Below are 14,538 nucleotides of genomic sequence, written 5' to 3'. Positions count from 1 at the left end.
CTGTGGGGACTCTGGCAGCATATTAAATTCTTCCTTCCTTCCTTCCTCGCTCCCTCGCTCCCTCCCCTTCTCTCCTTTCATCTCTCTCTCTCTCTTTTTCCTCCCATTCCTTTCCTTTCTCCATTTCTTCCCACCTCCCTTTCTCCCTCCCTTTTTTCTTCCTCCCTCCCTCCTCTTTTCCTTTCTTCATTCCTTTTTTCTTTCCACCGTCTGTCCTTATCATTTCCTCTTTCCTTCCTTCCTTCCTTCCTTCCTTTCCTTTTTTCCTTCCTTCCTTCCTTCTCCATTTTCTCCCTGGAGTCTCATTTTACAAGCTTTACTATGTTCCTTCTGAGAATTCCTTTTTTCCTAAGCTAAAAAAAGACTCACTTGCTTTAACTATTCTCCACGAAGCCAAGACATAAATCCTCCGAATAGCCCATGGCTGCCCTCCTCTGACCCATGCCTTGGCCAGATTTTTTTTTCTGAGAGAGTTTACAAAATGTTCTGAAAAGCTACACAATGATTTCCTAGTTAAACTCATCCTTGTAAAAGTCAATGGCCCATAAACCCTTATGCCTGAATTCCCTCCCAATGAAGAGCAAAAAAGGTGCCATCCGTAAATCAGGACAGATATAAATGGGCCATTACAGCGGCTATTTACTGGAGACACGCTCTGGCAGTCCAATATTTTCCCAGTCATAAGGACAGCTTTAAAGCAGGGCATGAGTCTACTTCCCTTCCTGCCTTTTGCCAAAAAAATTTGGATGCTGGAAAAAGCACTCTGACGTCAATCTCAAAGTAAACCCCAAAGCTTCCCTGCTCAAAGATTGATTTAGCCCTCCGGAGTTACGAGAGTTACTGCTGGTTGATCTTCAATCTGGACGGAGGATCCGTATCGGAGTTTCTTCAGCCCAGGGGAACAGGCAGGTAAGGATTTTGGGGTGATGGGAAGTGGCGTTGGCACAAGAGAATGGGAGCACAGTGTAAAAAAAAAGGAAAGAGAGAGAGAGAGAATGAGAGAGAGAATAAGAGGAGAAGAGAGAGAGAAAGAAAGAAAGAAAGAAAGAAAGAAAAAAGGAAAAAGAATAAAAGAGAGGGGGAGAGAGAATAAGAGGGGGAAAAAAGAAAGAAAGAAAGAAAGAAAGAAAGAAAGAAAGAAAGAAAGAAAGAAAGAAAGAAAGAGGGGGGAGTGAGAATAAGAGGAAAATAGAGATAGGAAAGAAGAAAGAAAGAGAAAGAAGAGAAAAGAAGAATAAAAGAAGAAAGGGAGAGAAGAAAAAGAAAGAAAGAAAGAAAGAAAGAAAGAAAGAAAGAAAGAAAGAAAGAAAGAAAGAGGGGGAGTGAGAATAAGAGGAAAATAGAGATAGGAAAGAAGAAAGAAAAAGAAAGAAGAGAAAAGAAGAATAAAAGAAGAAAGGGAGAGAAGAAAAAGAAAGAAAGAAAGAAAGAAAGAAAGAAAGAAAGAAAGAAAGGCAGACGGAGGGAAGGAGGGAGGGGGAGGGAGAGAGGGAGGGAGAGAGAGAATAAGAGGGAAATAGAGGTAGAAAGAGGGGGAGAGGGAGAGAAAGAAGAGAGAAAAGGAAAAAGGGAGAGAGAAGAAAGAAAAAGAAAGAAAGAAAGAAAAAGAATGAAAGAGGAATAAGGAAGACTCTCTCAGTCTTATCATCATATTATCCATGAGGACCAGCAAATTCTAAGAAGGCATCTGAGTTTGGGATGAAGTAGGGACTGCAGGACACCTACTGATTGTCTTTTAGGTGCCGTGGCTTGAAAAGATTGAGTCCGTGGAAATGTCTCCATGGCGGGAAACCTCAGAAAATGCAAAGGGCAGAGAATAGCATAATCCGAGCCCTCATTCCTGAAGTTTTAGCTTCTCTGCCAGTAGATTTCCTGGCAATTGACTTTTGTGGATGCCGAGAAAAGTTTGGTTGTTTCATTTGCACTGTAAATAGATGGCAAAGTCGCTCAGATTCGGGGGGGAAATTCAAAAATTCACCGGCAGTGGGATCTGAAAAAGCCTTGCTTTTTCTGCAAGATAAAACTGGAACCTCGGGTGATTGTTGAAGGAGATGAAAGAGGCTCTTATGGGTGACATGAACTTTATTTCTGGAATGGGGTCACAATTCAATGTCTTGAAAATATGCGTCCATGAACGTTGACGGTGAAAAGTCTGCATCCACCTGGGTCTTAGGCTATGGAAAGAAGGCGATTGAGTAAATCAAAAGCTAATTCCTTTCTCCAGGGCATTAAGGGTCAAAATGGCAAGAGTGAGTTTAAAAACATTTTGTCTAGAAATTCTCTTGTCAACAAATATCCAAATGATCGGCCAACAAGTACTGGAAATATTGTGTTGAAAAGGTTTCAAAGAAGAGCGATGTTACAGAAGAACAGAGTTGGAAGGGACCTTGGAGGTCTTCTAGTCCAACCCCCCCCCCCTGCTCAAGCAGGAAACCTTATGTACCATTTCAGACAATCTCTTCTTTAAAAAAACCCAGCGATGGAGCATTTGCAACTTCTGGAGGCAAATCGTTCCACTGGTTCATTGTTCTAACTGCTAGGACGTTTCTCCTTAATTCTAGGTTGCTTCTCTTCTTGATTAGTTTCCATCAATTGCTTCTTCTCCTGCTTTGGAAAATTAGTCGTCCCCTTCCTCTCTGAGAAAGCCCCTCCAATATTGGAAGGCTGTTATCATGTCACCCCTAGTCCCTCTCTTCATTAAACTAGACATATCCAGTCTATCACATGCAGATGGAATATGGATAGGGAAATATAGGTAAAGGTAAATGTTCCCTTCGCACATATGTGCTAATTGTTCTAGGCACATGGAATGCTGTTCCCTTCCCACCAAAGGTGGCTCCTATTTTTCTACATGCATTTTTTACATGCTTTCAAACTGCTAGGTTGGCAGAAGCTGGGACAAGCCATGGGAGCTCACGCCATTACACGGCGCTAGGGATTCGAACCGCCGAACTGCCAACCTTTCTGATCGACAAGCTCAGCGTCTTATCCATTGAGCCGCCGTGTCTCTTTAGGGAGGTATGGAGATATCTATATCTTCCTCTCGCTTAGGTATGGAGGAGCTGTGGAAATTCTGGTTGACGGGAGTGATTACTGAAGGTACTGAAGGTACTTGTCCCCCAAAAAGCCTGGATGATGGGCACCATTGCATGATGTGCAAGGTGCACCTAAAAAGGGAAGGAAGTGGTGGCCATTGACTTCTTCCATCCTCTCCTGGCTGAGATGCCGTGTGCATCACCTGAGGTCCCCCACCTGTGGGACCATCCACAGACCACCTCTGCAGATGAAAGGGAAACGGAGCTTCCCTGGAAGGACCCACGGCCAAAGCAGCCTCCAGTGGCACATTGTTTCCTTAAAGTTGTGGTTCTCCCCCCCCTTCTCTCTCTCTCTCTCACACACACACACTCTGACTCTCTCTGTCTCTCTCTCTCACACACACACACACTGACTCTCTCTGTCTCTCTGTCTCTCTGTCTCTCTCTCACTCTGTCTCTCTGTCTCTCTGTCTCTGTCTCTCTCTCTCTCTGTCTCTGTCTCTCTCTCTCTCTCTCTCTCTCGTGTTTCCCCAAAAATAAGACAGGGACTTATTTTCTTTTTACCCACTAAATATGGCTTGGGCTTTATTATGAGGGAAGGGTTTATTGTTTTGGGGTTGCGGGGCAGCTGCTCTCTTGCGAGGGGGCTCCCAAAAAGCCGGGCACAGCCTCAGGGGCGAATGGCTGTGTTGTGCTGTTGCAGCAGCGCAACACAACAGCCATGAAGCGATCACGCTCACGAGCAGCCACCCGGCAAACCCCCTTTGCAGCCGATCAAAGCGCCATTCACTGACCTAGGGGTATCGCCAAGCCGCGTGAGCGCCTGTTTGCCGCCAGTGGCTCCCGCGGCTTGGCACCTTCAAAATGGCAGTGAGTGGCGCTCTGCACGGCTGGAGAGGGGGTTGCGCGAGTGGCTGTTCCGCTCTTGCTCACACGCCTCCCAGCCTCACGATGCCCTGGCTCAGGTCTCCCTGCAGAGCCAGGGCACCTCCACTGCCACCGCCACCGCCACCATCCCAGCATGGCTTTTTCAGCGGCTTCCAAACCGAGTCTTTTGCAGTGGCTGCTCTGGGCGTACGCTCTATGGTTATATGCTCTGCCGGCAGCTGGCCCACAACCTTAGAGTGTACGCTCAAAGCGGCCACTGTTAGAAGACTCGTTTTGGAAGTCGCCAAAAACGCCATGCTGGGATAGCGGTGGTGGCGGCAGCGGAAGTGCCCTGGCTCTGCAGGGAGAGCTGGGCCAGGGCATCATGAGGCTTGGAGACACAAGAGCAGAATAGTTGCTCATGCAACTCCCCTCTCCAGCCGTGTAGAGCACCATTCACTGGCATTTTGAAGGCGCCAAGTCGCGGGAGTCAGGCGATGTCGAACAGGTGCTCACGCGGCTTGGCGATACCCCTAGGTCAGTGAATGGCACTGTGCCCAGCTAGAAAGGGGGCTTGCCAGGTGGCTGCTTGTGAGCGTGGTCGCTTCATGGCTGTTGTGTTGTGCTGAAACACAACCGTTTGCCCCTGAGGCTGTGCCCGGCTCTTTGGGAGCCCGCTCGCAAGTGAGCGGGCCACCCGGAAACCCCTCTCTTCAGCTGGGCACAGTGCTGCTCACCAACCTAGCAGTAGCCCAAAGGCACCAAGCAACACGATCACCTTTGCCTCCCCCCAGGTTCCCGCGGCTTGGCATCTTCGGGATACTGCTAGGTTGGTGAAGGGCGCTCTGCCTGGCCGGAGGTGGAGGGTTGTCCAAGGGGCTTATTTACAGGGGAGGGCTTATAGTTTTGCCCACCAGAAAAATGTGGCATGAACTTATTATGAGGACATGTCGTATTTTCGGGGAAACACGGTATCTTTCTCTGTCTCTCTGTCTCTCTATCTCGCTCTCTCTGTCTCTCTTTGTGTGTGTCTTTCCGTCTCTTATCTTCTGTCTCTCTCTCTCAATCTCACTCTCTATCTTACTCGCTCTGTCTCTCTGTGTTTCTCTGTCTTTCTGTCTCTCTTCTCTCCCTTCTCTCTCTCTAGCTCACTCTCTCTGTCTCTGTCTCTCTGTATTTCTCTCTCTTTGTCTCTCTGTCTGTCTGCTTGTCTCTGTCTCTCTCACTCACTCACTGTTTCTCTCTGTGTGTCCCACTCTTTCTCTCTGTGTCTCTGTCTCTCTCTCTCTCTCACACACACACATATATACAGAGAAAGAGAGATAGAAAGACAGAGAGAGTGAGACAGAGAGAGTGAGACAGAAACAGAGAGAGAGAGAGACAGAAAGAAAGACACACACAGAGAGATTTTATTTCAACCCATAGCTAAGGTTACATGTCCCAGTCTGTCTCTGTATTAATTCCAATTTTGAAGATTGCATGCAGGCCCGTGTTATCAGCTAAATATGCTTGAATGTCCCAGTCCTTGAAACAGGAGACAGAATAGAATAATAGAGTCGGAAGGGACCTTGGAGGTCTTCTAATCCAACCCCCTGCTCAAGCAGGAGACTCTGAACAAATGGCTATCCAGTCTTTTCTTGAAAGCTTCCACCCACAACTTCTGAAGGCAGTCTGTTCCACTGGTTAATTCTACTGTCAGGAAATTTCTCCTCAGTTCTAAGTTGCTTCTCTCCTTGATTAGTTGCCATCTGTTGCTTCTTGTCCTGCCCTCAGGTGCTTTGGAGAATAGTTTGACTCCCTCTTCTTTGTGGCAACCCCTGAGATATTGGAACACTGCTATCATGTCTCCCCTAGTCCTTCTTTTCATTAAATTAGACATACCCAGTTCCTGCAACTGTTCTTCATATGTTTTAATCTCCAGTCCCCTAATCCTCTTTGTTGCTCTTCTCTGCGCTCTTTCTAGAGTCTCCACATATTTTTTTTTGCATCATGGTGGACCAAAACAGAATATTTATTTGCAAAACTATGTAAGCCATCCAGGATGAGATGCTGCTGCTGCTGCCTGGCCCCCTGCTTTACAATCTACAGGCTTCCCATCAAAAATTCATAAATTCCGACTCCAGTTTCTACTGACCTTCAGTTAGCAAGATAAAGGGCTGGCACGAGTCCCTCCCCACACAGTTCATGTCATGTATGTGGCCAGGGAAGAGGGCAGTTATACAACTGTGGTCAGCCAGATGGACAGAGTGAGAGCATCGCTTTATCCAGAATAGAATAGAATAGAATAGAATAGAATAGAATAGAATAGAATGGAATGGAATGGAATGGAATGGAATGGAATGGAATGGAGTAGAGTAGAGTAGAGTAGAGTAGAGTAGAGTAGAGTAGAGTAGAGTAGAGTAGAGTAGAATAAATAGAATAGAATAGAAAATATGGGAATAGAATGGAATGGAATGGAATAGAATAGAATTCTTTATTGGCCAAGTGTGATTGGGCACACAAGGAATTTGTCTTTGATGCATATGCTCTCAGTGTGCATAAAAAGACAAGATACGTTTGTCAAGAATCATAAGGTACAACACTTAATGATAGGATACAAATAAGCAATCAGGAAACAATCAATATAAATCGTAAGGATGCAAGCAATAAAGTTACCGTCCTGCAGTCATAGGTGGGAGGAGATGGGTGATAGGAAGGATGAGAAGACTAATAGTAATAGCAATGCAGCCTTAGTGAATAGTTTGACAGTCTTGAGGGAATTATTTGTTTAGCAGAGTGATGGCGTTCAGGGAAAAACTGTCCTTGTGTTTACTTGTCTTGCAGTGCTCTATAGAGTCATTTTGAGGGTAGGAGTTGAAACAATTTATGACCAGGATGTGAGGGGTCTGTAGATATTTTCACAGCCCTCTTTTTGACTCATGCAGTATACAAGACCTCGATGGAAGGCAGGTTGGTAGCCATTGTTTTTTTTCTGCAGTTCTGATTCTCCTCTGAAGTCAGTCTCTGCCTTGTTGGGTTGCAGAGCCAAACCAGACAGTTATAGAGGTACAGATGACAAAATCAATCATTCCTCTGTAGAACTGGATCAGCAGGGACGAATGCCATACATGCCATAAATGCCATAAAGCATGAGGCAGGTTTTTGCATAACTCCTGTTCTCATCGGCCTGCAGGATTGGCTGGTCGGCCTCCGCGTAGATAAAAAGAGAAGATTGATAAAGAGAGCGTGGATAGTCCTCGACGTACGGCCACAACAGATCCCCACATTTCTGTTGTTAATTGAGACAGTTGTTCGGTGAGTGTTGCCCCATGTGATGACCTTTCTTGACACCGTTGTTAAGTGAATCCCTGCCGTTGATACATTGGTAGCACAACTGTCTGATGAATCCAGCTTCCCCGTGAACTTTTCTTGCCAGCAGGTCGCAAAAGGGGATCACATGATCCCAGGACACAGTGCCACCGTCATAAATATGAGGCCAATTGTGCCTGAATTTTAATCAGATGACCATTGGGAATGCTGCAACGGTCATAAGGGTGAACAAGGGTCATAAGTTCCTTTTTTCAGTGCCGTTATAACTAAGGACGGTCACTAAACAAATGGTTGCAAAGTTGAGGACTAGCTGTAAACAGAGAGAATCACACAGGTTGGATTTGGGGTTTAAAAACTCTCCAAGGCCCCAAGTAGCAATCAGTTCCAGGAAATCTGGATACAGGTAAAGGTAAAGGTTCCCCTCGCACATATGTGCCAGTCGTTCCCGACTCTAGGGGGCAGTGTTCATCTCCGTTTCAAAGCCAAAGAGCCAGCGCTGTCCGAAGACATCTCCGTGGCCATGTGGCCGGCATGACTCAACGCTAAAGGCGCACGGAACGCTGTTACCTTCCCACCAAAGGTGGTTCCTATTTTTCTACTTGCATTCTTTACGTGCTTTCGAACGGCTAGGTTGGCAAAAGCTGGGACAAGTAACAAGAGCTCACTCCATTATGCAACACTAGGGATTCGAACCACCGAACTGTCGACCTTTCTGATCGACAAGCTCAGCATCTTAGACTCTGAGCCAGTGCGCCCTTAATCTGAATAGGGCTACCTAATTTTACTTCCACTGCATGGAAAAACTCTGGAGATACCAGGAGCTGCTACAGCTCATGTTTGCCCATGAAAGAAACTCAGTTCTCTATAGCTGGAAAGGTAGGTGAGAAGGTTTCAGGCTGGTGAGTCGTAACCCTTCCACAGGTTAATTATTCTAACTGTCAGGAAATTTAAGTTTTTAAGAAGAGATGGGACAACATTTATCTGAAATGGTATAGAGTTTCCTGCCTGAGCAGGGGGTTGGACTAGAAGACCTCCAAGTTCCCTTCCAACTCTGTTATTCTAAACATGGCGGCAGCTGCCCCCAAAAAGCCAACACAGTTCTAGGCTGCATTAACAGAGGGATAGAAGAATCATGGATGTTTTTAAGAAGAGACTATTAGACAGTTGCTTATCTGAAATGGTATAGGGTCTCCTGCTTGAGCAGGGGCCTGGATAGAAGACCTCCAAGGTGCCTTCCAGCTCATTCATTCCATTCTAAATTCTAAAGCTCACATCAAGTGTTAATACCACTTTATAAGGCCTTGGTAAGGCCACACTTGGAATACTGCATCCAGTTTTAGTCGCCACGATGTAAAAAAAAAAAAAAAAGATGTGGAGACTCTAGAAAGAGTGCAGAGAAGAGCAACCAAGATGATTAGGGGACTGGAAGCTAAAACATGCAAAGAACGGTTGCAGGAACTGGGCATGTCTAATGTAATGAAAAGAAGGACTGGGGAGACATGATAGAAGTGTTCTGATATTTGAGGGGCTGCCACAAAGAAGAGGGGGGCCAAGCTATTCTCCAAATATTCTTTATTTGGGTTACTTGCAAATTTACATCTATGCAGTATAAGAATGACTAGCAAGTTCTATAAATATTCCAGATAATCAATCAGAATAGAGCTGGAAGGGACCCTGGAGGTCTTCTAGTCCAACCCTCTGCTCAAGCAGGAGACCCTATACCATTTCAGACAAGTGACTATCCAGTCTCTTCTTAAAAACCTCCAGTGATGGAGCACCCACAACTTCTGGAGGCAACTTCTGTTCCACTGGTTAATTGTTCTAATGTTAGGAAGTTTCTCCTTAATTCTAGGTTGCTCCTCTAGGTTGATTGGTTTCCATCCATGGCTTCTTGTGTTGCCTTCTGGTGCTTTGGACAATAGGTTGGCCGCCTCTTCTTTGTGTCCCTCAAATATTGGGAATATTGCTATCATACCCCCCCACCCCACCCCTAGACCTTCTTTTCTCATGGGGAAACTTTATGTCTTCTCAATTTATTATAGACTGGCATCTCACTACTGTACATTCCTTATCTGTGGCTGGATACCATCACAGTAAGGCAGTTAGTGATGTATTCTTCTCCAGAAACTGAGTGTGAACGCCAGCAAGGTGATGTATTGTGCTAGCAAAAAATAGAGGGTTTTTTTCCCCCAGTCATGATATGCCTACTGAAATTGTCAAGGACTGAAGAACAATTCCCTGTTTGCTAAAAGGATTTCCAGCCGCTTCCTACGAAGTTCAATTTACAGGTAGTCCTTGGCTTACTGTACATCAGTTCTTTGTTCGTACGTAGTGACTGTTTGAGGTTACAACAGTACCAAAAAACCTGACAGGACTCTTTTTCACACGGGAGGGCAGAAGAAGAGGTGGAAGACCTTTGCGTCCTTGATGTTAGGGGTTGCAGGGAGGAGGGGGAGGATTCTTTGGTCCTTGGTGCTCTCTGAGCTTGGTGGTTTTCTTGCAGATGTTTCATTACCAAACTAGGTCACATCATCAGTGCTAGAAGGAGTGCTGTTTGCGAGAGGAGAGGAGGAGGAGGAGGAGGATAAGTGGAGGAGGAGGAGGAGGAGGAGGAGGAGGAGGAGGAGGAGGAGGAGGAGGAGGAGGAGGAGGAGGAGGAGGAGGATTGTGGGCTCCTTGGTGCTCTCTGAGCTTGGTGGTTTTTTTGCAGATGTTTCATTACCAAACTAGGTAACGTCATCGATGCTAGAAGGAGTGCTGTTTGTGAGAGGGGGGGAGGAGGAGGAGGAGGAGGAGGAGGAGGAGGAGGAGGAGGAGGAGGAGGAGGAGGAGGAGGAGGAAGAGAAAGAGAAGAAGGAGGATTGTGGGTCCCTTGGTGCTCTCTGAGCATAGTGGTTTCCTTGAAGATGTTTCATTACCAAACTAGGTCACATCATCAGTGCTAGAAGGAGTGCTGTTTGCGAGAGGAGAGGAGGAGGATAAGAGGAGGAGGAGGAGGAGGAGGAGGAGGAGGAGGAGGAGGAGGAATGTGGGGTCCTTGGTGCTCTCTGAGCTTGGTGGTTTTCTTGCAGATGTTTCATTACCAAACTAGGTCATGACATCAGTGCTAGAAGGAGTGCTGTTTGCGAGAGGGGAGGTGGAGGAGGAGGAGGAGGAGGAGGAGGAGGAGGAGGAGGAGGAGGAGGAGGAGGAGGAGGAGGAGGAGGAGGGGAAAGAGAAAGAGAAGGAGGATTGTGGGTCCCTTGGTGCTCTCTGAGCATAGTGGTTTCCTTGAAGATGTTTCATTACCAAACTAGGTAACGTCATCAGTGCACCGTTGCAAAGCTATTTTGACAGAGGGAAGATGGACAGCCATTCTTTAGGTTGCAGCTTCAGTCAAAGTTCAGTCAAATTTATATTCTATTCTCTAGTGTGAATAATACCTAAAGAAACAAATCACCACAAGGTCCTCTCGCTTCTTCTCCATGTCCTAGGACCTAATCCTGCACTCTTGTGGGCACCTGAAAAACCTCTGTAATATTAGCAATAGCATTTAGACTCTTGTACCACTTCACAGTGTTTTACGCTCCTCTCTAAGTGGTTTATGGAGTCAGCATATTTGCCCCCAACAATCTGGGCCATGGAGGCAGCAAAGCTTAATTACTGAGTGATGGACGCAGGAAGAAGTGTTTTAAGTGGATTTTTGCAGGAGACTGTTAGAAGAAATTCCATTTACAAAGCCTCCGGGAGGGTAGAGTTGGCTTTGGCTGTAACTGATCTGCGAAAGAAGACAATCATTTTTGTCGGTGATTGCCGGGAAATTAAGTTGTGCTTTGATGTGCTTTGGAGAGAGGTCAGCAGCAATGGTGTGTGATTTCCAGGGAGTTCTAGAGCGAGTGTCAAATATTTCTTAGAAAGATATTCTAATTTTGAAAGAAAGGAAGATGAACTAAGTTGCCAGGGGTGGGTTTCAGAATTTTTTTACTATTGGTTCTGTGGGCGTGGCTTGTTTGGTGGGTGTGGCGTGTTGGTCATGTAACTGGGTGGGTGTGGCATGTTGGTCATGTGACTGGGTGGGTGCGGCATGCTGGTCATGTGACTGGGTGGGTGTGGCATGCTGGTCATGTGACTGGGTGGGTGTGGCTTGTTGGTCATGTGACCGGGTGGGCCTAGCTGGTTGGTGTGGCCAACTTGACATCACTCACTTCAAGGGGCGCCTTGCCTGGCCTCTCCTCACCTCAAAGGCCTCAACAAGATACATTTCTCTATTTATTTACTACTAATGAACATCCAAAATATACTGTTTAATCCTATGTATATATGCCAAGTTACGTCTTTTAATCCAGTGTTTTTCAGCCTTGGCAACTTTTAAGATGTGAGGACTTCAACTCCCAGAATTCCCCAGACAGATTTGGGAAGTGAAGTCCACCCATCTTAAAGTTGTTCAGGTTGAAAAATACCAAGGAATTGTAACAGAGTTGGAAGGGACCTTGGAGGTCATCTAGTCCAACCCGCTGCTCTCGGAAGAGACTTAGATTATTTCTGATAAATGGCTGTCCAGTCTCTTCTTAAAAGCCTCCAGTTGATGGGATATTCCCAACTTCCAAAGCCAATTTCTTCTACTGGTTAACTGTTGAATCTCTTTGAACAGTTAATTAGTGAACTAACTTATTAATAAATTAATTTATTAGTGAATTACTGAATGTTAGTGAAGTTAGTGAATATCAATGAATTAATGAACGAATGCATTAATAAATTAATGGACTAAACAGTTAATTAAAAAGTTGAATACTACCGGGTTACTACTACTAATACTACTAATACTATGGTGGACATGTGTGAATGCAAAGAAATATTGGACAAAAATGCACACATGGTAAGAAAAAATACTAAAGCTACATATAGATTATAAGCCAGAAACATTTTTTGTTAGGTATTGTTAAGTAATTAAGCTCTCCGTTAGAAGAGCGAGTATGCAGAGAAGCGTAATGAGAGTGATATGGAATAAGACGCACAAACCAGCATACAGAGACACTGAATAGTATAAAAATATAGTAGTTTACTATGTAGAAATATAGAGGTATTCAGAGTTCAGTTTACAGTCCAAGTCATACACGGTCCAGTAATTCAGTTATCAGATATTCTCAGTCTAACACACAAAGTATAGCTAAACAGTTGCAAACCACAATACCTCAAAATACACCAACCAGCTTCTAGCAAACAGAGAGAGAAAGAGAGATCTAACAGCCATTCTGGCTCCCTCTTATAGCTGCTTGAGGTAACAAACCAATTACATCTATTAAGCATTTAAAGTAACAGTAAAGTAATCATAGCTTATAAACATTGGCAAGCCAAGCCTAGGGTTACATCCCTAACAGGTATAGTACAGAAAAATATAATAAGAGGGATTTTCATTTAGTATTGCATGTTTTGACGGCAGCAAGAATTGTATTTGGACAGTATTGGAAAAATGAGGAAACACTGAGAGAAAAAATTAAACTGCAGAAATGGATAGACTGATAAAAGATAATAGAAAAGAGTAGAATAATAGAGTTGGAAGGGACCTTAGAGGTCTTCTAGTCCAACCCCCTGCCTAGACTTATTCTATACATGGCTGGATAACAGAGGTAGAAATTAGGAGCTGGAAAGATATTATGATGTAAGCAAATTGACCCAGACAATACGCTGATCACAAAGAACATATGTATGTTAAATGAAAATGTATAAATAAACGACTAAAAAGAAAGAAAGTGGAATACTATTCTAATCTCACATCCAAGCTCCATGCGTTAACTCGAACGTTTGCAATCGTCGTGCATGTGTGATTTGTTGCATTCTTATTGACCTACATCTGTGATGGTGAACCTATGGCATGCATTCCAGACGTAGCAGGCGGTGCCCTCTCCGTGAGCTATTTGCCCCAGTTCAGGTTTGCCATGCATTTGCATGCACCTCCTACCAGCCAGCTGGTCTTCAGATGTCTGCCATGCATGCACGGTGGGCGGGGCACATGCAGGGGCCCGTGTGTGCATGCACGGGGGGGCACATATGCATGCGTGGGGGTGGCGCACATGCGAGGGATGTACAGGCATTGCATTTTGGGGGTTCTGGTGCGCACGCATGCATACTTTGGGCACGCAGTCCGGAAAATATTAACCATCACTGACCTATATCAACCTTCCCTCACTTTTCCCTATAAGCGTGCGGCCCTTATTTTGTAAAATGAAGAGAACAGGTGAGATACTCAATGCCTACTTCATCTAGTATATCTTTGGTGTTTCTGTATTCCTTGCTTGTCCAAATCAGTGGCCCCTACAAACTTTGGGACTTTTATCTCCCAGAGTTTCACCCAAAAAGTGTCTATCACTGGGAGATTTTCCTCCTTAAATCCACCTCCCCTCAGTTAAAAAAAAGAAAAGAAAATCCAGTTCAAATCTTCAACTCCACCTAATTCTAACAGTTTCCACTTTCCTTTTGCTCTTCCTTCTATTGAGAAACCCAAAAAAATGGTGCAAGGTTTTCTCTTGATCAGCAGAGAGAGCTATAACACTAGTAAAATAGTGCCCGGCCCACGAAAGGAGATTGAAAATGAATAAAGCCATAATAACAGGTTAACATGGGAGAAGACGTAAATATATATTTTTTTACCTTGATCCTTTTGGCCTTTAGCATGCCATGATTAGTTTCCCTGCATTGTTTCTTGTCTTACCTTCTGGTGTTTTGGAAAATAGGTTGACCCCACAAAAATGAAGGGGCCAACTTATTTTCCAAAGCACTAGATGGCAGGACAAGAAACAATGGATGGAAACGGATCAAGGAGAGAAGTAAGTTAGACTAAGGAAAAATTTCCTAAGAGTGAGGACAATTACAATACAATACAATACAACAGCAGAATTGGAAGGGACCTTGGAGGTCTTCTGGTCCAACCCCCTGCTTAGGCAGGAAACCCTATACCGTTTCAGACAGATGGCTATCCAACATCTTCTTAAAGACTTCCAGTGTTGGGGCATTCATAACTTCTAGAGGCAACTTCTGTTCCACTAATTAATTGTTCTAACTGTCAGGAAATTTCTCCTAAGATGCTTCTCTCCTTGATTAGTTTCCACCCATTGCTTCTTGTTCTACCCTCAGGTGCCTTGAAAAATAGTTTGATTCCCTCTTCTTTGTGGCAACCTCTGAGATATTGGAAGACTGCTATCATGTCTCCCCTAGTCCTTCTTTCTATTAAACTAGACATACCCAGTTCCTGCAACCGTTCTTCATGTGTTTTAGTCTCCAGGCCCCTAATCCTCTTTGTTGCCCTTCTCTGCACTCTTTCTAGAGACTCCACATCTTTTCTACATTGTGG

General features: G+C 44.9%; 1 protein-coding gene across 2 annotated transcripts in view; it reads left to right on the top strand.

Moving 5' to 3' along the window:
• Positions 1-832: 832 nt before the first annotated feature.
• Positions 833-14,538, top strand: part of GPR20 (G protein-coupled receptor 20) — a 44,663-nt gene continuing 30,957 nt past the window's right edge. Inside the window, exon 1 of one of the 2 annotated variants that reach the window (XM_081951104.1) lies at positions 833-909. The gene's annotated coding sequence lies outside the window, so the exon portion shown is untranslated. Of the gene's footprint in view, positions 910-7,082; positions 7,197-14,538 lie in introns of those variants that run through there. The other variant, XM_081951105.1, reaches the window with a different exon arrangement.

This window comes from Natrix helvetica (genome assembly GCF_964273705.1).
Source record: "Natrix helvetica genome assembly, chromosome: 4".
NCBI lineage: Eukaryota > Metazoa > Chordata > Lepidosauria > Squamata > Natricidae > Natrix > Natrix helvetica.
This window is presented reverse-complemented; position numbering and strand designations above follow the sequence as displayed.